The 23,328-nt window shown below is 44.8% G+C and overlaps 1 protein-coding gene across 3 annotated transcripts in view; it reads right to left on the bottom strand.

Annotated features, from left to right (window-relative positions):
- LOC129700020 (exportin-1-like) overlaps positions 1-20,978 on the bottom strand; it is a 105,161-nt gene extending 84,183 nt beyond the window's left edge. The window contains exon 1 of one of the 3 annotated variants that reach the window (XM_055640167.1): positions 19,006-20,978. The gene's annotated coding sequence lies outside the window, so the exon portion shown is untranslated. The other 2 variants (XM_055640164.1, XM_055640165.1) reach the window with 2 other exon arrangements.
- Between the last annotated feature and the right edge of the window lie 2,350 nt (positions 20,979-23,328).

Below are 23,328 nucleotides of genomic sequence, written 5' to 3'. Positions count from 1 at the left end.
GTGTATGGTATATATCTCATCTCCTTTCGACAGCATGCAAAAACAAATCTTTTCACTGCCCCTCAGTACATGTGACAGTAATAAACTTAAACCTACAAGTAGTAAGAGGGGCATAAAGTCTCAATAGACAATAGGTGCAGGAGTTGGCCATTTGGCCCTTCGAGCCAGCACCGCCATTCAATGTGATCATGGCTGATCATCCCCAATCAGTACCCCGTTCCTGCCTTTTCCCCATATCCCCTGATTCCGCTATTTTTAAGAGCCCTATCTAGCTCTCTCTTGAAAGCATCCAGAGAACCTGCCTCCACCGTCCTCTGAGGCAGAGAATTCCACAGACTCACCACTCTCTGTGAGAAAAAGTGTTTCCTCTTCTCCGTTCTAAATGGCTTACTCCCTATTCTTAAACTGTGGCCCCTGGTTCTGGACTCCCCCAACATCGGGAACATGTTTCCTGCCTCTAGCCTGTCCAAACCCTTAACAATCTTATATGTTTCAATGAGATACCCTCTCATCCTTCTAAACTCCAGAGTGTACAAGCCCAGCTGCTCCATTCTCTCATCACTCTGATGTAAGTTAGTCTTTGTCTCATCTGTCCACAAGACCTTTTTCCAGAACTGGTTGCTCTTTTAAGCACTTCTTGGTAAACTGTAACCTGGCCATCGTATTTTAGCAGCTAACTAGTGGTTTGTATCTTGCAGTGTAGCCTCTGTATTTCTGTTCATAAAGTCTTCAGCGGACAGTGGTCATTGACAAATCCACACCTGACTCCTGAAGAGTGTTTCTGATCTGTCGGACAGTTGTTTGGGGATTTTTCTTTATTATAGAGAATTCTTCTGTCATCAGCTGTGGAGGTCTTCCTTGACCTGCCAGTCCCTTTGTGATTAATAAGCTCACCAGTGCTCTCTTTCTTCATAATGATGTTTCAAACAGCTGATTTTGGTAAGCCTAAGGTTTGGCTGATGTCTCTAACAGTTTTATTCTTGTCTCTCGGTCTCATAATGGCTTCTTTGACTTTCATTGGCACAACTTTGGTCCTCATGTTGATAAACAGCAATAAAAGTTTCCAAGGTAATGGAAAGACTGGGGGAAAGACCAGGTGCTGAGAGCTCTCTTATACCTGCATGAAGGAGGCAATTAAACACACCTGAACAATTACATACGCCTGTGAAGCCGTGTGTCCCAAACATTATGGTGCCCTGAAATGGGGGGACTATGTATAAACACTGCTGTAATTTCTACATGGTGAAACCAAAATGTATAAAAATGGCCTTTACTAAAATCTGACAATGCGCACTTTGTGATTTTTTTTCTATTATAAAACTCAAATTGTGGAGTACAGAGGCAAATAAATAAATCTTTCTCCCAAACACTATCTTTCTCCCAAACATTATGGAGGGCACTGTGTGTAGGTTAATTCACTTGGTATAAATATAAATTGTCCGTGTGAGTAGGATAGTGTTAATGTGCGGGGAGCGCTGGTCGGCACGGACTAGATGGGCCAAAGGACCTGCTTCCGCGCTGTATCGCTAAACTGAACTATAGATAGTGCGAGGCTCTCCAATGAGAAAGATGGTAGGTCAGGGCCACTCTCCAGTTGATACCACAATCTCATTCTCTCATCCTGTCCCATATTAATCAAGCATTAATTCACCAGTGACAAGATCTATGCAAAAATCCAACTGCGCTGTTTAAATACCATTTAATCACATTTAACACGGGTAGGTTTAAGTCCTTCCATTGAACAAAGTCACGTTGAAAGCCCGTAAAACAGTACTATTCTTCACCTTTGATTTATCACAATCATTTTCCGACCCAGATTATCTGGTGATTGTAGTTCAATTTGGTTTACATGTGCTTCATTGCAACATTTCATCATGTTGTCTAACTGAGATTTGTCACTACCAGATGAAAAATAGCCAAATGTTGCAATCAACAAATTTCATGACCTCTCAGTAATCCTTCACAATCATGAGAAATGATAATCAAGTTGGCAATATGCAGAGTACTGCCCTGCCGACTACAAATTCAGAAGGTTGAGAGGAATATAGAAAATCATGAGAGGAATAAATTGGGTGGATGCAGTCTCTTGCTCCGATCTGGGGGGGGGGGGGGGGGGGGGGGGGGGGGGGAGAACGAGAGGACATAGGTTTAAGGTGAAGGGGGAAAGATTTTTACTGGAATCTGAGGGGTGACATTTTTACTCAAAGGGTGGTGGGTGTGTGGAATGAGCTGCCGGAGGAGGTAGTTGAGGCAGGGACTATCCCAACGTTTAAGAAGCAATTAGACAGGTACATGGATAGGACGGGTTTAGAGGGATATGGGCCAAACGCAGGCGGGTGGGACTCGGGTCGATGGGATAGTGTGGAAAAGTTGAGCAATTTCCACGCCATGTGATTCTACAACTCTACGACTCTTGAATTGTTAGCAATACATAGAAACATAGACAAAGAAACATGGAAAATAGATATAGAAAAACCATTGCAAGTTCTTGCTCTGCAGCAAAACTTGCATTTACACCGTTAATCACGACACAACTTTTATCAATTATAGATGGTGTTGCGGCCCGAGCCACTTTGGTCTCGAACCATCGTTCGTCGAGCTTCGGCACTCGCGAGCTCCTGGCGTGATCTGGGCCGAACAATTAATGCCGACCTGGGTGGCCAGCTGGCGGGGTGGAGCGGGCGATGGGGCTAGAAACATAGAAAATAGGTGCAGGAGGAGGCCATTCGGCCCTTCGAGCCAGCACTGCCATTCAATGTGATCATGGCTGATCGTCCCCAATCAATAACCCGTGCCTGCCTTCTCCCCATATCCCTTGACTCCACTAGCCCCTAGAGCTCTATCTAACTCTCTCCTAAATCCATCCAGTGACTTGGCCTCCACTGCCCTCTGTGGCAGGGAATTCCACCTCTCTGGGCTAAAAAGTTTTTTCTCACCTCAGTCTTAAATGGCCTCCCCTTTATTCTAAGACTGTGGCCCCTGGTTCTGGACTCGCCCAACATTGGGAACATTTTTCCTGCATCTAGCTTGTCCAGTCCTTTTATTTATTTTATATGTTTTTATAAGATTCCCCCCTCATTCTTCTAGACTCCAGTGAATACAAGCCTAGTCTTTTCAATCTTTCCTCATATGACAGTCCCGCCATCCTAGGGATCAATCTCGTGAACCTACGCTGCACTGCCTCAATCACAAGGTTGTCCTTCCTCAAATTAGTCTCCCCACACATTAGTCTCCACTTCACAGTCAACGCGTTAACACACACACCTTGCCCTTTTGTACTAATTGTTGAGCTGTACCGTTTAAAAATTAAACTGAGTGTTTATACAACATGTGAACCTCTTCAATGGGCACAAAACGCTGGAGTAACTCAGCGGGATAGGCAGCATCTCTGGAGGAAATTAATAGGTGACGTTTTGGGTCAGGACCTTCCTTCAGAACAATAAAACATTTTCATACGACATAAATTGTCCCCTCTCCAACTGGTATAATAATTAGTTTTTCCTTTATATGGTGGAATGGACTTGACGACAAACAGGGACTTAAATTGTTGAAATTCTTTGCAACCCAGACTCTGTTTTTTCTAGTTTAAGGGGGTTTTGTTTTTTCCTTTTTTCTCTTTTTTTCTTTATATCTTTTTTTTTTTATATCGTTTTGTTTTTATATATACACAATATCTCCTTTAAACACTTAACTATATTTACATGGAGACTGGGAGGTCTATATTCAATGTGTATGTTAACTGGACATATTTAGGTTATACCTGTTATTAATGTAATCCTTATCCCTATGTATCAATATCATTGTTATGTTTATCATTTTTTGTTGTATTGTTTTAATTTTGAAAAAAAGATTTTAAAAGAAAATAAATGAATAAATAAAATTTGGGTCCAAGCTGGCAACTGTAAGTACGATTGGGTAAACGTCCATGCCCATGTCCTTTGTGGTGATGGTAGTGAAGGTCATAAAGCTTCTCTCGATGGCTTACCAAAGACAGATAATCCAGAGTCTCAGCAGCCCTTACCTCCCATTTTCTCCTCCAACCCTTTCAAACCCCATCCCCATTTCCTTCATCACCAATTCTACAATCACGCTCCATGATCCCAATCCCTACCATTACACCACACATTTTGTCCGCTCCACTGCGAAATCTCCTCAAGGTATGCCTACTTTGAAGAAGTTCTCCTCCTTTCTCGGATGGGAGTTCTGCAACACCCTCTCGCTGCACCCCCTCTGTGCTACATCTCCCTACATCACCTGCTCTACATCGGTGAGACCAAGAGTAGACTTGGCGATCGCATCGCCCAACATCTCCGCTCAGTTTGCAATAACCAACCTGATCTCCCGGTGGCTCAACACTTCAACTCCCTCTCTTATTCCGAATCCGACCTTTCTGTCCTGGGCCTCCTCCATAGCCAGAGCGAGTCCCACCATAAATTGGAGGAGCAGCTCCTCATATTTCGCTTGGGTAGTTTGCCCCCTAGCGGTATGAACATCGACTTCTCCAATTTCAGGTAGTCCTTGCTGTCTCCCTCCTTCCCCTCCCCAGCTCTCCCACAGCCCACTGTCTCCGCCTCTTCCTTCCTTTCTTCTTCCCGACCCCCCATCCCCACATCAGTCTAAAGAAGGGTCTTGACCCAAAACGTCACCTACTCCTCTCTCATAGATGCTGCCTCACCCGCTGAGTTTCTCCAGCATTTTTGTCTACCTTCACCATCTATAACTCTCGTTTCACTCTCCCCTGACTCTCAAGGGTCTGTCCCACTTACGTGTCCTTGGCACGCAAATTACGCGACCTTCGTGGTCGCGTTGAGGCGCACGGGCATCGTATGGCCGGTCCCACTGAGAAGCACGGAGGGGTATGTAGTTGTGCGTGACATCGCGCGGGGGCTACGAAATTTATGTAGCGAACAAAATCTTCGCGCGCCAACGGCCTGTTGCATAACTGACGGCCAAAGTGGGACAGGCCCAAGACCCTGGCTCGACGCAATGTCTCACCTCTAACAGCAGCAGAAGAGGCAAACGAGCGCCGAGCTCGGCCCGACCATCGTGCCTCAACGCGACAACGAGGTCGCGTGATTAGCGTGCCGAGGACACGCAAGTGGGACAGGGATTTTAGTCTGAAGAAGGGTCTCGACCCCATTCCTTTTCTCCAGGAATGTTGCCTGAACTGCCGAGTTACTCCAGCATTTTGTGTCTATCTTAGGATATAAAGACACCTTGCCAGACAGATGCCCACCTCTCTGTCGCTGACTCACCCGAATAGATTACTGTTCCTGCACAAGGTTACACAAAAAAGCTGGAGAAACTCAGCGGGTGCAGCAGCATCTATGGAGCGAAGGAAATAGGCAACGTTTCGGGCCGAAACCCTTCTTCAGACTTGGTTTCGGCCCGAAACGTTGCCTATTTCCTTCGCTCCATAGATGCTGCTGCACCCGCTGAGTTTCTCCAGCTTTTTTGTGTAACCTTCGATTCTCCAGCATCTGCAGTTCCCTCTTAAACACTGTTCCTGCATAATCCCACTTAAATCCCAGTTTAGTCACCTCATTTATATTTCACACCAACGTGCGAGAAACTCGCACTCTCAAGTAAAAGAAAGATAACTATCTCCATCAGCTCTAAGATATTGCCCTCCTGTGGACACGTCACATCCTCAGATGTAACACACTCCTAAAAAGGAAACCCATCAACTTTCAGCTCAGCTCTTTTTAATAAAATTTCTATCAGCGAACATTTTTAACACCTCTCTGAAGTCAGTCTTCAAGTCTGGAAAACGAGAGAGGTCCACTGCAAATTGGAGGAACAGCACCTCATATTTTGCTTGGGTAGCTTACACCCTAGCGGTATGAACATTGACTTCTCTAACTTCAAGTAACCCTTGCTTTCCCCCTCTTTCTCTCTCCATCCCCTTCCTAGTTTTCCCACCAGTCTTACCATCTCCGACTACATTTTATCTCTGTACCGCCCACTCTCCTGACATCAGTTCGAAGAAGTGTCTCAACCCGAAACGTCAGCCTTTACTTCTCTCCAGAGATGCTGCCTGTCCTGCTGCGTTCCTCCAGCTTTTTGTGTCTATCCTCGATTTAAACCAGCATCTGCAGTTCTTTCCCACACCATGCTTTATATAATGCAGACGAGACATTTCCCAGAGATTACTCTCAGAATATCGACACTCTCCATCTATGCCTACTGCCTACACCCCACTGCAACAAGAAACATTTTCGTTCTATCTTTTCTTTCTCCTGGTCAAACTTTTTCATTTTTATTAAATTCCTCCCTTCACAGATTTTGACCCGAGTATTTCAAACTTTCATCCTTGTATCGAGCTTTGAGAGACTGAAAAGTATGAAGACGTTCTGGTTGTCCTTGTAACATACAACTGAAATTAACACGCAAGTGAGGGCCATACATTTCACCCATCCATCACCCATTTCTCCGGAGATGCTGCCTGTCCCGCTGAGTTACTCCAGCATTTTGCGTCTATCTTCAGTGTAAACCATCATCTGCAGTTCCTTCCTACACAATACTTTAGCCTTTAACGAAAGAACATGGCAGCACAATGGCGCAGCCGTAGAGACTTTAGCGTTACAGCGTGGAAAACAGGCTCTTCGGACCACGCGTGGACCAGCGAACACCCCAAGCCTATCCCTCTAGTTTCAGATACCTCTGTTAAAGGTGAAATATTTTCTCTAATACCCGAGCCAAGACAATCTGCACACCTCTATCATGTATAATACTTCTCAATAACGATGCACTCTGCGCCTTCCTGTACGCCCTGTACATACACAACTCTGCATCCACAAACAAGAATATGATACTGACTCCGATCAGGTTTCAGCAGCGTAGGAGGTGAGAGAGATCCTGATATGTCACTTGCAGAGAGGAGGGGGTGAGGAACTCTCATTCTGCAGGTAGTGACACAGGATTGTAACACAAATGCCCCAACCGAACAGTGTTCAATACCACCGTGCTTGCCAATTTTGTAATATAATATCAAGTATTTCAAGTTCTTTATTTTGTGACATACGCACAGGTTACAGCGAGGTAGAGGCAGTTTTGTTTTTAAATCACCAAAAGCTGCCAGTACGCACGTTTGATAAATATACGAGTCACGTCAATGAAAAATGAAATAACAAACTAGCAAGGTTTAACTTTTAAGGAAGTCTTATCAGCAAAAACCTCGGTAAGGGTGGCACGGTGGCACAGCGGCAGAGCTGCTGCCTCACAGCGCCAGAGGCCCGGGTTCGATCCTGACTACGGGTGCTGTCTGTACGGAGTTTGTACGTTCTAGCGTATGGCCGCGTGGGTTTTGTGCCACGTTCCCATTTTTTCCGCACACATTCCAAAGAAATGCAGGTTTGTCGATCAAATAGACAATCGACAATAGGTGCAGGAGTAGACCATTTGACCCTTCGACCCAGCACCGCCATTCAATGTGATCATGGCTGATCATCCCCAATCAGTACCCCGTTCTTGCCTTCTCCCCATAGCCCCTGACTCCGCTATTTTTAAGCCCTATCTAGCTCTCTTGAAAGCATCCAGAGAACCAGCCTCCATCGCCCTCTGAGGCAGAGAATTCCACAGACTCACCACTCTCTGTGAGAAAAAGTGTTTCCTCGTCTCCGTTCTAAATGGCTTACTCCTTATTCTTAAACTGTGGCCCCTGGTTCTGGACTCCCCCAACATCGGGAACATGTGTCCTGCCTCTAGCGTGTCCAAGCCCTTAACAATCTTATATGTTTCAATGAGATACCCTCTCATCCTTCTAAACTCCAGAATGCACAAGCCCAGCTGCTCCATTCTCTCAGCATATGACAGTCCTGTCATCCCGGAAATTAACCTCGTAAAGCTGCGCTGCACTCCTTCAATATCAAGAATGTCCTTCCTCAAATTAGGGGACCAAAACTGCACACAATACTCCAGGTGCGGTCTCACTAGGGCTCTGTACAGAATGGATTCTGTAAATTGTCCCTCGTGTGTAGGACAGAACTAGTGCACGGGCGATCGCTGGTCGGCGCAGACACGGTGGGCTGAAGGGCCCATTTCCACGCTGCAAACTAACTGCCGTACTGTCGCGTATTGTCACATAAAAAGCAGCGGCTACAAGGACAATGGAAATCTTGTTTCCAGCCAGCAATATATTCAAAAGATTATAATGCCCATTGACTGCAGAATTGTGACAACTGTGAACTAATCCTGGCTCTATTTGTGGGATTCAAAATCCCCTGCATCGTTTGGGAAGTAAACCTCGATTATTTGCCGTGCTGTTTCCAGGTTTTCATTGCCACATGGTTACTGTGACAAGCGAGACGCTTGCAGCAGCAATTCGGCACAAATCAATAATCTTTTTCTCCAATTCCCTAAGCAAAACACAATATTTTCAACAGATTTGCAGCCTAACCGACCAATAGATATCCGAATCTCTCCCCCCCTCCACCCCCGAGTTGCGGAAAACATTGACGATTACATTTTTTAAATAGATTTCGACCGGTGAAATTTGTCAGGAAACGACTCGATCTGCAGAATAGTCAGTCAGAGCAAAGGTTCAAGCACGTCAATTACTGGATCAGGTAATTCTGGAAGCAATTTAAGGGATAACATTTGCAAATTGAAACACGATTCAACCTCCTGTATTTCTCTCCCCCCCCCCCCCCCCCCATCATTCAGTGGTACTAATCTCTGGAGAAGTCGAATGAAAACAAGGCCATAGAACGCTGATGTGCAAATCCTCAAATAGCTTAAAACAAAAGCAGAACTCAGATAACATGAGGTCCGAAGTTAACAATCGGATGAGAGCGCTGAAGATAGACACAAAATGCTGCAGCATCTCAGTGGGGCAGGCAGCATCTCTGGAGAAGGAATAGGCGGCATTTTGGGTCAAGACCCTTCTTCAGGCTCGCGAGAGGGGTAGTTGCAGAATTCCCATTGGAGAGAGGAAGAGAACTTCTTCAAAGTTAGATACAGCTTTTAGCCCTAACGGAATCAAGGGATATGGGGAGAAAGCAGGAACCAGGTACCGATTCTGGACGATGAGCCATGATCATATTGAATGGCAGCAGTGCTGACTTGAAGGGCCGAATGGCCTACTCCTGCACCTATTTTCTGTTTCTATGTCAGCAATCCTTGAGGAGATTTGACAGTTTAGCAGACACAATGGTAGGAGGGAACTGCAGATGTTGGTTTTCAGCGAAGATAGACATAAAAAGCTCCATGCAAGACAAAACTGGGAAACGTATTGAAAGCAGAATAGTGGCGCAGTGGTAGAGTTGCTGTATTTTTGCGCCAGACATCCGGGTTCGACCCAGACTATGGGTGCTTGTCTAGATGGAGTTTGTACGTTCTCCCCGTGACCTGCCTGGGTTTTCTCCGGGATTCTCCCGCACACCAGACAGACAGGTTTGTAGGTTAATTGGCTGTTTACAAAAGATGGAGTTTACAAATCCAAGGAGAACACAACTCAGCTGGTCAGGGGACATGTCTGGAGAACGTGGATAGGTGGTGTTTCAAAATCCAACCGTGCCAATCAGTGAGTCTACTCTCAATCAGTAGGAAGGTGACATGGACCACCATCGACAGTGCTATTGACCAGGACTTACTCAGCAATCATCTGCTCGCCAAAGGCCAGTTTGGGATTTTGAGAGGACCACCCAACTTCATCACAGACCTGGTCCAAACCTGGATCAAAGAGCCGGACGTTGGAGGTGAGATGAGATGTGACCTTTAACATCAAGTGAGCACCTGACCAACTATAGCTGCAAGGAGCCCTGGTGAAACTGAAGTCAATGGATCTCAAGGGGAAAAACGCTCCAACGATTGGAGTCGTAACTCACGCAAAGGAAGATGGTTGTGTTTGCAGTAGGTTAATCATCCAAGCACCAGGACATCTAGACCAAACAGCAGCTCTTCATTACAGTACCTGACAAACTAACCATCTTCAGATCTTCAATTGAATGACACCACAGCTGAGTGGCCCAGTGGTAGAGTTGCTGCCTTACAGCACCAGAGACCCGGGTTTGATTCTGACTGTGGGCGCCGTCTGTACAAAGTTTAGTTTAGACCTTCCTTCCATCACAAAGTCAGGAGTAGGGATCTTCTCTGATGATTGTACAACCTTCAATTTCATGCATAACTCCTCAGTAAAGTGATATTGCCCATGCCAGCATGCAATAAGACGTGGACCTTCAGGATCGATCGGACTGATACAGTGTCCTCCATAATGTTTGGGACAAAGACCAGTCATTTATTTATTTGCCTCTGTACAATTGCATCCTATTTGCCAAAGGGCCTGTGTCCATGCTGTGCCTCTAAACTAAATTAAACATACACCATTCATTTCCTCTTACCTACGGCACCATGTAGCAGCTAAAACAAAACACAAACCACAATCATTCACTTATAATACCTCCCTAACCCATGACCAACAGGAAGGAGAAGGGAGGCAGGTGAATGGGAGGAGCATTACCATGTGTTCATCATTCAATAGACAACAGGTGCAGGAGTAGGCCATTTGGTTCTTTGAGCCAGCACTGCCATTCAATGTGATCATGGCTGATCATCCCCAATCCTGCCTTCTCCCCATATCCCCATTAAGAGTCCTATCTAGCTCTCTCTTGAAAGCATCCAGAGAAACTGCCTCCACCGCCCTCTGAGGCAAAGAATTCCACAGACTCGCCACTCTCTGTGAGGAAAAGTGTTTCCTCGTCTCCGTTCTAAATGACTTACTCCTTATTCTTAAACTGTGGCCCCTGGTTCTAGACACCCCCAACATCGGGAACATGTTTCCTGCCTCTAGCGTGTCCAAACCTTTAACAATCTTATATGTTTCAATGAGATATCTCTCCCGCAGAAGGTAGTTGAGGCCAGTTCATTGGCTATATTTAAGAGGGAGTTAGATGTGGCCCTTGTGGCTAAAGGGATCAGGGGGTATGGAGAGAAGGTAGGTACAGGATACTGAGTTGTATGATCAGCCATGATCATATTGAATGGTGGTGCAGGCTCGAAGGGCCTAATGGCCTACTCCTGCACCTATTTTCTATGTTTCTATCCTCTCATCGTTCTAAACTCCAGAGTGTACAAGCCCAGCTGCTCCATTCTCTCAGCATATGACAGTCCCACCATCCCGGGAATTAACCTTATAAACCTACGCTGCACTCACTCAATAGCAAGAATATCCTTCCTCAAATCTCAGCCAAGGAACCTCCCGTCCTATCTGGGACTTCGATCCCAGCACATTAACACAATCCTCCACACACTAGGGACAATTTACACATACACCAAGCCAATTAACCCACAAACCTGTACATCTGTGGAGTGTGGAAGGAAACTGAAGATCTCGGAGATAACCCACGCAGGTCACGGGGAGAATGAACAAACTACGCACAGAGAATACCCGTAGTCGGGATCGAACCCGGGTCTGTAAGGCAGCAACTTTACCGCTGCACCACTGTGCTGTCCTAGACGGCATATTTTCTTTTGGGGGGGGGGCTTCGAGGGGGGGGGGTGGGGTGGCTTCTGAATGCCCATGCTATTGGCGAATTGCTCTAAGTCCAGTTGCTGACATCCCAATGAAGTCGAGATCAGCCGCCTTACCCAGCCTGGGTTCCACATTTTTGAGTGGACCTCCGAAGGGAATTACAAGCGCGCTCTCGTAATTCAGTGCAGATTAGAACACGCTAAACTCTCGGTTGTCGGAAAATCGGTGGTGTATCTGTACACCATCACTTTCTCAAGGGCAAAAAGATACTGAACTTGCCAGGAATAGCTAAGTACCAAAATATAAATCCAAAATATTAAACTTTAATGAAGTATCAAGTCTGTTGTTAATATTCATTCCTTCATTGAGAAAACGGCTCAGTGATATGGTAGATCAGATTTATTCTGGAATAAAATGGAACATGCTGGATATTTGAAGGGAGGAAAGCTGGAGGTGGAACGGAGACCCGACTGATGTTTATAAAAATCATGAGGGGCATAGATGGGTAGACAGTCAGAACCTTTTTTCCCTCCAGGCTGGAAATATCAGACCAAAGGGCATAGCTTTAAGGCTCGAAGAGAAAACTAGATTAACTAGAGATATTTGCAGGAGTTGGGGGGGGGGGGGGGGGGGGGGGGGGGGGGGGGGGGGGGGAATGGGATGGGTGCGTGCAACATGATGCCAGAGAAGGTGCTGGAGATAGACAAGGTACAGTTGCACAACCTTTTATCCGGAGTTCCGGAAACCGAAAAGCTCCGAAAACCGGACATTTTTTCCAGGATGACGTCTGCACACCAAAGCTCGCGTTTGGCGCCAAACTTGACCCGAAACGACCCACGGTCAACCCAGGTCTGTACTACTGTAGCGGCTACCTCCTCCCCGGAGACCGGGAGACGCTTTAACATCTGTAAATCATTGCTTAAATGTTAGTCAGTTAGTTTGGAGGGCTTTTATGTGAAGGGGTCCCCTACCTGGTCGGAGAGGTGGGGAGTGGGCAATGCCTTACCGGGTCGCCATGCAGTAAGCTCCGGAGCGCTGTGGCCGCCGACTCCCAACATCGCGGAGCTGGGGCTGCGGGCGTCTGGCACCGGTTGTAGCTCCGACCCCGGCAACTCTACCCCTGGCTGCGCGGCGCTCCAAATCCAGCGCGGCCCGCGGCCGATTGCCCACAGCCCCAGCTCCGCGATGTTGGGAGTCGGCGGCCACACCGCTCTGGAGCTTACTGCACGGCGACCCAGTAAGGCATTGCCTGCTCCCCGCCTCTCCGACCAGGTAGGGGACTAAGAATTAAAGTTTCCCCCTTCACCCCCGCCCACCACATAAAATCCCTCCAAACTAACTGACTAACATTTAAGTAACGATTTACTATGATTCCCCGGTCTCTGGGGAGGAGGCAGCCGCTCCAGACTTTTCAAGCCGCCTGCGCTACCTACCTAATCTACGCTAAAAATCTTCCATTCGGAAATCCGAAAAATTCCGAAATCCGAGAAGTGTCTGGTCCCAAGGCTATCGGATAAAAGGTTGTGCACCTGTAATAGCATTTAAGAGGCATTTGGATCATCATATGCAAGGTCATGTGATAATAATAGAATTAGCCCATTCTGCCCATCAAGTCTACTCCGCCATTCAATCACGGCTGATCTATCTCTCCCTCCTACCCCCATTCTCCTGCCTTCTCAACATAACCGCTGACACCTGTACTAATCAAGAATCTATCTATCTATTTCTGCCTTAAAAATATTCACTGACTTGGCCTCCACAGCCTTCTGTAGCAAATAAATTCCACAGATTCACCACCCTCTGACTAAAATATATATATATATATATATATATATATATATATATTATATAGATCATGTGTAGGCAGAGAATAGTTTATCTTCACATTATGGTTGGCCGAAGAGCCTGGTCCTGTGCTGTACCTTTCCAAATTCTATTTCACAGCAAATTCTATTTCACTGCTGAGGAGAGAGATATAGAATTATGTATTAGGATGATGACTCTTGTTTCACTTTCCATTTGCACTGCCTGGCTGGAAAATTTCCAGCATTTTCAGTTTCTATTTCACTTTCCAGTTTTCCAATCGTGTTATTTTCTCGATTATGCAGAAAGACAATACACGGTTACAATCCAGCCATCCACAGTGTGCAGATACATGATAAATGGAATAACGTGAAGCTGGTAAAGACCGATCAAAGATAGTTGGAGGGTCTCTAATGAGGTAGATAGTAGTTCAGGATATAGGTGGTGAGAACATGTCTATTAATTTGCATGCAAACTCCCATAACAAGTCTGAAAGTGACCTAATCCCTTTTATTTTTCCCACCAAAGATGAAACAAATTCAGACTAGGACTGTAGCAAAGTGTGGAGTCATGCATTTTGGTAGTAGGAATAAAGGCATAGACTATTTTCTAAATGGGGAGAGAATTCAGATATCGGAGGTGCAAAGGGACTTGGGAGTGCTGATGCATGATTCCCAAAAAGGTTAATCTGCAAATTGAATTGGTGGTATAGAAAGCAAACTCAATGCTAGCATTTATTTCAAGAGGGCTTGTATACAAAAACAGTGATGTAATGCTGAGACTCTATAAGGCGCTGGTCAGGCCACATTTGGAATATTGTGAGCAATTTTGGGCACCATATCTGAGGAAGGATGTGCTGGCTCTGGAGAGAGTCCAGAGGAAGTTTACAAGAATGATCCCAGGAATGAGTTGATTAACCTACAATGAGTTTTTGTCAACACAAGGCCTGTACTTGCTGGAGTTTAGAAGAAAGAGGGGGGGGACCTCATTGAAAAGTGAAAGGCTTGGATAGAGTGGATGTGGAGAGGATGTTTCCACCAGTTGGAGAGTCTAGGACCAGAAGTTATAGCCTTAGAATGAAAGGACGTTATTTTAGGAAGGAGATGAGGAAAAATTTCTAGTCAGAGGGTGGTGAATCTGTGGAATTCTTTGCAACAGAAGGCTGTCGGCTGTAAATATCCAAGTCAGTGGATATTTTTGCAGCAGAGATAGATTTTTTTGATTAGTATGTTAGTGTGTCAGACGTTATGGGGAGAAGGCAGGAGAATGCATTTAGGAGGGAGAGATAGATCAGCCATGATTGAATGGCTGAGTGGACGGTGGGCCGAATGGCCTAATTCTACACCTATCACATGGCTATGCAGTGTGTTCAATTTCTCATCTGTGAAGACACCTGTAATGGTTCGGCACTTAATATTTCACTTCTGAGCCAAGAATGAAAAAGACTGTTCATTTACAGATGCTGCCCGACCTGATGACAGTTTCTAGTATTGTATCTGTTTAGAGTCAACTTTTCAATGCTACTAATATGCCCTAAACACTAGCCCCACTTGCCCACGTTTGATCCAAATCCCTCTAAACCTTTCCTATGCAACATTTTTTATCTGTCCAAGTGTCAGAGGGTGGCGAATCTGTGGAATTCATTGCCACAGACAGCTGTGGAGGCCAAGTAAATGGATACTTTTAAGGCAGAGATTGATAGATTCTTGATTAGTACATGTGTCAGGGGTTATGGGGAGAAGGCAGGAGAATGGGGTTGAGAGGGAGAGATAGATCAGCCATGATTGAATGGCGGAGTAGACAATGGGCCGAATGGCCTAATTCTGCCATCAGTTATAAAGTGTTTATTAAATGCTGTTATGATATCTTCTTCAATTATTTCCTCTAGCAGCTCGCTCCATATATCACCACACACACTGAGTAGAAAAAGTTGCCTCCTAGGTTCCTATTAAACCTGCTCCTGCCAGGCAGAAAGAACAAAAGTTGAAAACATGCGCCGTAAGTCTCAGGAACAGCTTTTTTGCCTTTGAGATCAGGCTTCTGGACGGTCCTTCAATAAGTTAGGGTACTGTCCGATTCACCTCCACAGAATTTCGTTTGAAGATTCAGCGTGGAAACAGCCCCTTCAGCCCACCGTGTCCACACCAACCAGCGATCCCCACACATTAACACTACCTACACACACTAGGGACAATTTTAGATTTATACCAAGCCAATTAACCTACAAACCTGCACGTCCTTGGAGTGTGGGAGGAAACCGAAGATCTTGGAGAAAACCCACGCTGCCACGGGGAGAACGTATAAACTTTGAACAGACTGCACCCGTATTCGGGATCGAACCCGGGTCTCTGGCACTGCAAGGGAGCAACTCTACCTACGCCACCATTATTGCCACGGAATTGATGACAAGAACCATACTCACTTTGTATCTTCCCCTTTTCTATTTTTACAGTAGTTGAGTAAACTTAATTGTATTTATGTATTTATTTATCTGATTCGACTGTACAGCATGTAAAACAAAGCTTTACGCTGTATCTAGGTACAATAATAAGCCAAAACACAAATCCTTCTCACCTTAAAATCAGGTTGTCTAGTTCTTGATTCCCCTAACTAGCGTAAAATATTCTGTGCATTCATCCTATCAATTCGCCTCCATGTCCATGATTTTATGTACATTTATAAAAAGCATCTCTGAGCCTCCTACGGTCCAAGGAATAAAGTCCTAATCTGCCCCCGCCTCTCCTTATAACACAGAGCCTGCAGTCCTGGCATCGACCTCGTAAATCTTCTCTGCACACTTTCCATCTCAATAACATCCTTCCTTTAGCAGTTGGGTGACCAACATTGAACAATTAATCCTCGTACATTTCCTTGACCATCGTCTGCTTTGATTTGTTCTTTTTACACCTTACATTGCTCTTTGAACCCTTCCATATCTCTAGTTTCCTTCTCCCCTGCCTCTCAGTCTGAAGAAGTCTCGACTTGAAAGGCCACCCATTCATTCCTTTTCTCCAGAGACGCTGCCTGTCCCGCTGAGTTACTCCAGCATTTTGTGTCGATCTTCGGTGTAAACCGACATCCGCAGTTCTTTCCTACAAACGTTTCGAAGGACGCTCCCAAGTCCCAAGGTTTTATTTCAGGAATTTGTTGTATTTTATGGAGATCTTTCACTGGGCCAAATGCAAACGCTACGCGACAAATGTACAAGGACCCGGTTGGTCTGCAGTAAGTAGGTAGCGCCTCCCATGAACCAGTCATCAAGGAAGCAGAGGGAGGAAATGCAACTTTTTAAATCGTTCATATCCCCGCGGTGGAGCTGCTACAATCTAACGTGCTGTACAGAATGACAGCCGAAACAGCCAACTAGAAACGCATTACTGCCAGAGCACCCAATAGGCAAGGGTGGTAGGAACACAATCCCCACCCTATCCTCCTCCTCCCAAGATTTGGTTGTCTTGCCTACAACGTTCAAAAACGTGGTTCAAATAATTTCACAAGACCTCCAGGGAGCGTCACCAAACCGCGCAATCTAAGTCGCAGTCGATGGGAAAAGTTACCATTCTAAACACACACATACACACACATAGAATAAAACTTTAAAATCTTTCAACAGCAGCCGGGAATAACATCCATGCGTGTTTAAATTAAGTTAGGGAAACGGGTGAGGGATGCAGTTGAGTTTACTTCTCTTTCATAAAATAAAGCGTGAGGTGAAACAGCATGGTTGCCAACGCATTAGATGAAAGAGTCACTTACTACTATGCAAATATACAAAGCAAAAGGTTTTTACAATTGCACCGCACCAACTGTGTCACGTCTAACAATTGTGTAAAGTTTCATTAAATATAAGGCGACAAAGTTGCACTAATCAGAGGATATATGTTTTAAATTACCAGATAAACACAAAGCTTGATTTAAAAAAAAAACAGAATATGCAGCTCTTCCCAACAACATGCTAAAGCTTCATAATACTTACAGGATTTTCAAAAACGTGTCCAAATATAAACTGTGCCCTTAAAGCTCTATTGCTGGATCTGAGACTGAGCTTTTCGCCTTTATTTTTTTGATAATGACTCAGTTTTGTTTGTGAAAAAAATGACCATTGCACATGTAGGATTTCAGAGCAGGCTCTCTCTCGCTTTTGAGGGCAGAAGCAGCCTTGAAATTAATCACTGAAATTTATAAAAGTCAAAATTACTTGGCCACAAATGATTTTTTTTTTAATAGTCCTGTGTGGACGCACAAGTCTCGTGTGTTTCCAACTGAAATCCTCTCACCCTCCCTCCACTGAAAAAAGCTATAGTGAAAATGAAAGACACTCCCATACGCGTGTGAAGCACCAAAATACAGGCCCCATCCCCTTTTCAAACCCATGCCTGCTGTAAAGCAAAGAGAATCAGGCAACTTACCGAATGGATCACAAATCCCTTCTGGAGATTCTGGAGTGGATTATTTCAGATGAACAAAAATGACACACACACACAAAATATTCCCTTCGCTCCTTCACAATCCTGGGGCAAAATGGAAAGTCTCTTCTTTGGTATTTAGCGAAAACAGTTGGCAACAGTTGTTCCGATAATATTTTGCTTTCCCGTCCCCCTCCTTTCTCCTCTCTTTACAGAATTGCAGTTGAAAATAAATTAGCTCCTTGATGTGCAAACTTAAAGATGATGCGCCTTTTCCTTTTTTTTCCCCCCCCTTCTCTATTTCTTTAATCTCCCTGCAAACGGTAAAGCTTTGAAAACGCAATTGAATAGGCTGAATATATATTATATTATCGCGGAGTGAATGTGGGGAGCTTTTTCACTACTGCTCGTCTTTTCCCTCACAAAAAAATCCAACAACCGGTTGCAACCAGTTCTTACTGGGAGATTCCATCTTCATGTAACCAGCCGAAAATAGACGGAAATGCACGAAGCGCTGCCGAAGCTTTCGTCCCTTAAATCCTTTTTACAAAAACCATATATTGTTCCAGTTAATAAATGTCAACATGTGTGTCATTACATTTGTTTATTTTGTGGGGTGGAGGGGGAAATATTATTGATCTCAGTTGCAATTTGTTTGGGGTTTTTTTTTCTCTATTCATTTAATAAGAGAAAATACACATACACCACTCCCCTTTCATAACCAACGCCTGCTGAAGATTGATGGTTGTTGTTTTGCCCTCGTACTTATTGTATGATTTTTTTTTAGTGGGAGATGGGTACAAATCATTTCATATGATGTACTGGGATACAAATGAATCTTATGGGGCGGGAGTTAATTTGTTATTTTTTTCAGTCACATGTCTTGTTACATTTTTACCGCGTATACAATGTAGCAAACCGCCACGGGATTCCAAATCCACACTTGCAGCTTATGTTTGTGAGTAATTATTCACGAAAAGGCAAGTGTTTTTTTGGCTTTTTAAATAAAATATTGATTCAGTGCAGCAGACCTAGTTTGTGCTGGTTGTTTGTACAAGCTATCACTACCCCATCCCGCGCTTATTTTGTGTTGGTTCATCCCCCCCCAAACTGGTTAACGTAACCACCACCTCCAGAGATGAACAGGGAGGATTCACGTCAAGAATAACGCGTGAAATGTGATAACCTGTTGCAAGACGTGCGCAACGGGACACATGCCAGCAAAGATCTCCTCTGCTCTAAGATCTTTGCATGCCAGTCCCTTGCGTCCGTTCCCTGATGCTGGTAAGGTTGAATGAAAAGTTGGCGCATTGCAAACTCCCTCACCTTTCAACTGCTGCAATGCCAAAGTGGAACGTTCCATTCAATTATATTCAGTGGAGGTTCCTGAACGTTGCCCCAACACACATACCGAGCATTCCCCCAACTTGGGCAATTGGTTTTAATTAAGAGGCTCGCTCCACCAAGAACTGTCATGTAGTCTTTAGGAATTGAAGATCAACCCGCTGGATACTGTCGCAAGATTGCATACAACGTTGCTTTTGGGGGGGGAACAGTTCCCTTCGAACAGCGCTGGTTGTAACAAAAAAAATATTGGCACGACTGGCTCGGGTGGGGTGGTTGGAGGAGGGAGGTCATGTGAAAGACGTGTACACCTTATCACATGATGGTTTGGAACGAGTGCTGCTTGGGGGTAAAAAAAGACAAAGCGTGATGTTCTTTTCCTTTTTTGTGCATGTTTATTTTCGTTCGGAGATGTTTTGAAATGTTACCGCACAGCTTTCTTCCCAGGCGGCACATTCGAGGATAGTGGGGTTTTTTGTTTTTGTTTCATGCATTAACCCGCCCCATCCATCTGGTGGGGCACCACGTTTGTCGACCCGAGAGCAAACGCACTTCTCTGAATATTACGAAGGGAAATGACTTGTGATCATGTCCTTTGCTGAATTTAAGGTACCTAGGTCACCCCTCAAATGAGGGAAAAGATAGCACCCCAGGGGGGCACATGAGTGGCAAGGGTGACACGAAAAATTGGGAGTAACTCGGTGGGTCATGCAGCATCTCTGGAGAAAAGGAATAGAGTGGCAAGGGTGCCGGGTAGTACAACGCTAATTGTTTTCTGTTTATTTTTTATTCTGAATAAAGTTAATTTTGATTAATAAAAAACAATTTAAGCAACCTTCTTAAACCATAAAATGAATTTAAGATATCTTCTTTTAAAGATAGGCGCGAACACTATTATTGTTTGTTCATTTATTTATTTGTTTGCTTTTATGTGCATGTATATGAGTTCGTGTGTGTGTGAGAACTTTTTTTCCATTTATTGTTTACAGTGTACCATGTTTACATATTCTATTGTGCTGCTGCAAGTAAGAATTTCATTGTTCCATCTGTGACATATGACAATAAAACACTTGGCTCTGGTATGACACTATTGAATGTATAGACACTGAGATTGAATGAAGACATTTTCACAGTTTTTGGTTGTATGTTTAGAGTCATAAGAGTGATACAGTGGGGAAACAGGCCCTTCAGCCCAACTTGCCCACACCGGCCAACATGTTCCAGCTACACTACTCCCACCAACCTGTCCTATCCTTGTACCTGTCTAATGCCCCTGTCCCACTTACGAAACCTGAACGGAAACCTCTGGACACTTTATGCCCCACCCAAGGTTTCCGTGCGGTTCTATTAAATGTTTTCCCCTACACCTTATTAAGCCCATGTCCTCTGGTCCTCGATTCCACTACTCTGGGCAAGAGATTCTGTGCAACTACCCAATTTATTCCTCTCATGATTTTATAATAAGATTACCCCTCATCCTCCTGTGCTCCAAGGAATAGACCCAGCCTACTCGACCTCCCCCTATAGCTCACATCCTCTACTCCTGTACTGGCAACTTTCTCCTAAATCTTCTCTGCACCCTTACCAGCTTGACGACATATTTCCTATAACACAGTGCCCAGAATTGAACACCATACTCTAAATGCGGCCTCACCAACGTCTCATACAACTTCAACATGTGGATTATTCCACCCCACCCCTTTCCTCAGCCATTCCTGGGACTTTCTGCTTGCTCACCTTATCATAGACTGTTTCTTCGGTAGTCTCTGCAAACCGAACTATCCAATCATACTCATAAGTTCTGGGAACAAAATTAGGCCATTTGGCCCATCAAGTCTAGTCTGCCATTCAACAATGGCTGATCTATCGTTCCCTCTCAATCCCATTCTCCTGCCTTCTCCCCATAACCCCTGACACCCGTACTAATCAAAAATCTGCCAACCTCCACCTTAAAAAATATCAATTGACTTGGCTGGACTGGCCAAATAAACAGTAACTCAGCAGATCAGACAGCATATGTGGAGGAATTGGATAGGTGACGTTTTGGGATGGGACCCTTGCTCTGACTTCGAAGACCGACCCAAAACATTGTTTTTCAGGGTCCTCAGGAGAGGCTGCCTGACCCGCTGAGTTACTGTATCCACTTAGGTTTTTTTTGTTTGATCCACTGCAGTTTTGCAACAGGGCTACAGCAGACACCATCTCCCTGGCCTAATCTAATCGCTGGAATACCTGGACACCAAGGACTCCTATGTGGGACTTCTGTTTATTGGCTATAGCTCCACGGGTTCAACCGTGGCTAACGATGGAAATCAATGATAGTGTTAAAACCAAGGAAGAGGCATATAAATTGGCCCGAGGAAGCAGCAAACCAAAGGACTGGGAGAAATTTAGAATTCAACAGAGGAGGACAAAAGGGTTAATTAAGAGGGGGGAAATAGAGCATGAAAGAAAGCTTGCGGGGAATGTAAAAACTGACTGTAAAAGCTTCTTTATATATGTAAAAAGGAAAATATTAGTGAAGACGTATATAGGTCCCTTACAATCAGAGACAGGTGAATTTATAATGGGAAACAGGGAAATGGCAGAGCAGTTAAACAAACACCTTGGTTCTGTCTTGACTAAGGAAGTCACAAACAATCTTCTAGAAATACTAGGGGATCGAGGATCTAGTGGGAGGGAGGAACTGAAGGGAATCCACATTAGTCAGGAAATGGTCTTAAGTAAACTGTTGGGACTGAAGACAGTTACATCCCCTGGGCCTGATGGTTTGCATCCCAGAGTACTCAAGGAGGTGGCCCTAGAAATCGTGGATGCATTGGTGATCATTTTCCAATGTTCTATAGACTCTGGACTGGAGGGTAGCCAATGTAACTCCACTTTTTAAGAAAGGAGGAAGAGAGAAAATGGGGAATTATAGACCAATTAGCCTTACATTGTTAGTGGGGAAGATGCTTGAGTCGATTGTTAAAGATGTTATAGCAGTGCATTTGTAAAGCAGTGACAAGATCGGTCAAAATCAGCATGGATTTATGAAGGGGAAATCATGCTTGACGAATCTTCTGGAATTTTTTGAGGATGTAACAAGTAGAATGGATAAGGGGGAACCAGTGGATGTGGTGTATCTGGACTTTCAAAAAGACTTTGACAAGGTCCCACAGAAGAAATTAGTGTGCAAAATTAGAGCATGTGGTATTGGAGGTAGGGTATTGTCATGGATAGAGAACTGGTTGGCAGACAGGAAGCAAAGAGTAGGAATTATCGGATCCTTTTCAGAATGGCAGGCAGTGAGGAGCCGCAAGGCTCGGTGCTGGGACCCCAGTTATTTACAATATATATTAACGATTTAGATGAGGGAATTAAATGTAACATCAAGTTTGCGATTGACACAAAGCTGGGTGGCAGTGTGAGCTGCGAGGAGGATGCTAAGAGGATGCAGGGTGACTTGGATAGGTTGGGTGAGTGGGCAGATGCATGGCAGAAGCAGTATAATGTGGATAAATGTGAGGTGGCAAGAACAGCAAGGCAGATTAATATGTGAATAGTGTCAGATTAGGAAATGGGGTGCAACGAGACCTGGGTATGCTTGTACATCAGTTACTGAAAGTAAGCATGCAGGTACAACAGGCAGTGAAGAAAGCTAATGGCATGTTGGCCTTCATTGCGAGAGGATTTGAATTTAGGAGCAAGGTGGTCCTACTGCAGTTGTACAGGGCCCTGGTGAGACTGCACCTGGAGTATTGTGTGCAGTTTTGGTCACCTAATTTGAGGAAGGACATTATCGCTATTGGGGGAGTGCAGCATAGTTTCACCAGGTTAATTTCTGGGATGGCAGGACTGACATATGATGAAAATCCATGCTGGCATATGATGGCCCTTGTGGCTAAAGGGATCAGGGGGTATGGAGAGAAGGCAGGTACAGGATACTGAGTTGGATGATCAGCCATGATCATATTGAATGGCGGTGCAGGCTCGAAGGGCCGAATGGCCTACTCCTGCACCTATTTTCTATGTTTCTATGAAAGAATGGGTCGACTGGGCTTGTATTCACTGGAATTTAGAAGGATGAGAGGGTATCTTATTGAAACCTATAAAATCCTTAAAGGTTTGAACAGGATAGATACAGGAAATATGTTCCCGATGTTGGGGGAGTCCAGAACCAGGGGTCGGCCATTTTGGACTGAGATGAGGAAAAACATTTTCACCCAGAGAGTTGTGAATCTGTGGAGTTCTCTGCCACAGAGGGAGTGCAGGCCAATTCACTGGATGTTTTCAAGAGAGTTAGATTTAGCTTTGGGCTAAAGG

Source organism: Leucoraja erinacea, chromosome 9, assembly GCF_028641065.1.
Source record: "Leucoraja erinacea ecotype New England chromosome 9, Leri_hhj_1, whole genome shotgun sequence".
NCBI lineage: Eukaryota > Metazoa > Chordata > Chondrichthyes > Rajiformes > Rajidae > Leucoraja > Leucoraja erinaceus.
This window is presented reverse-complemented; position numbering and strand designations above follow the sequence as displayed.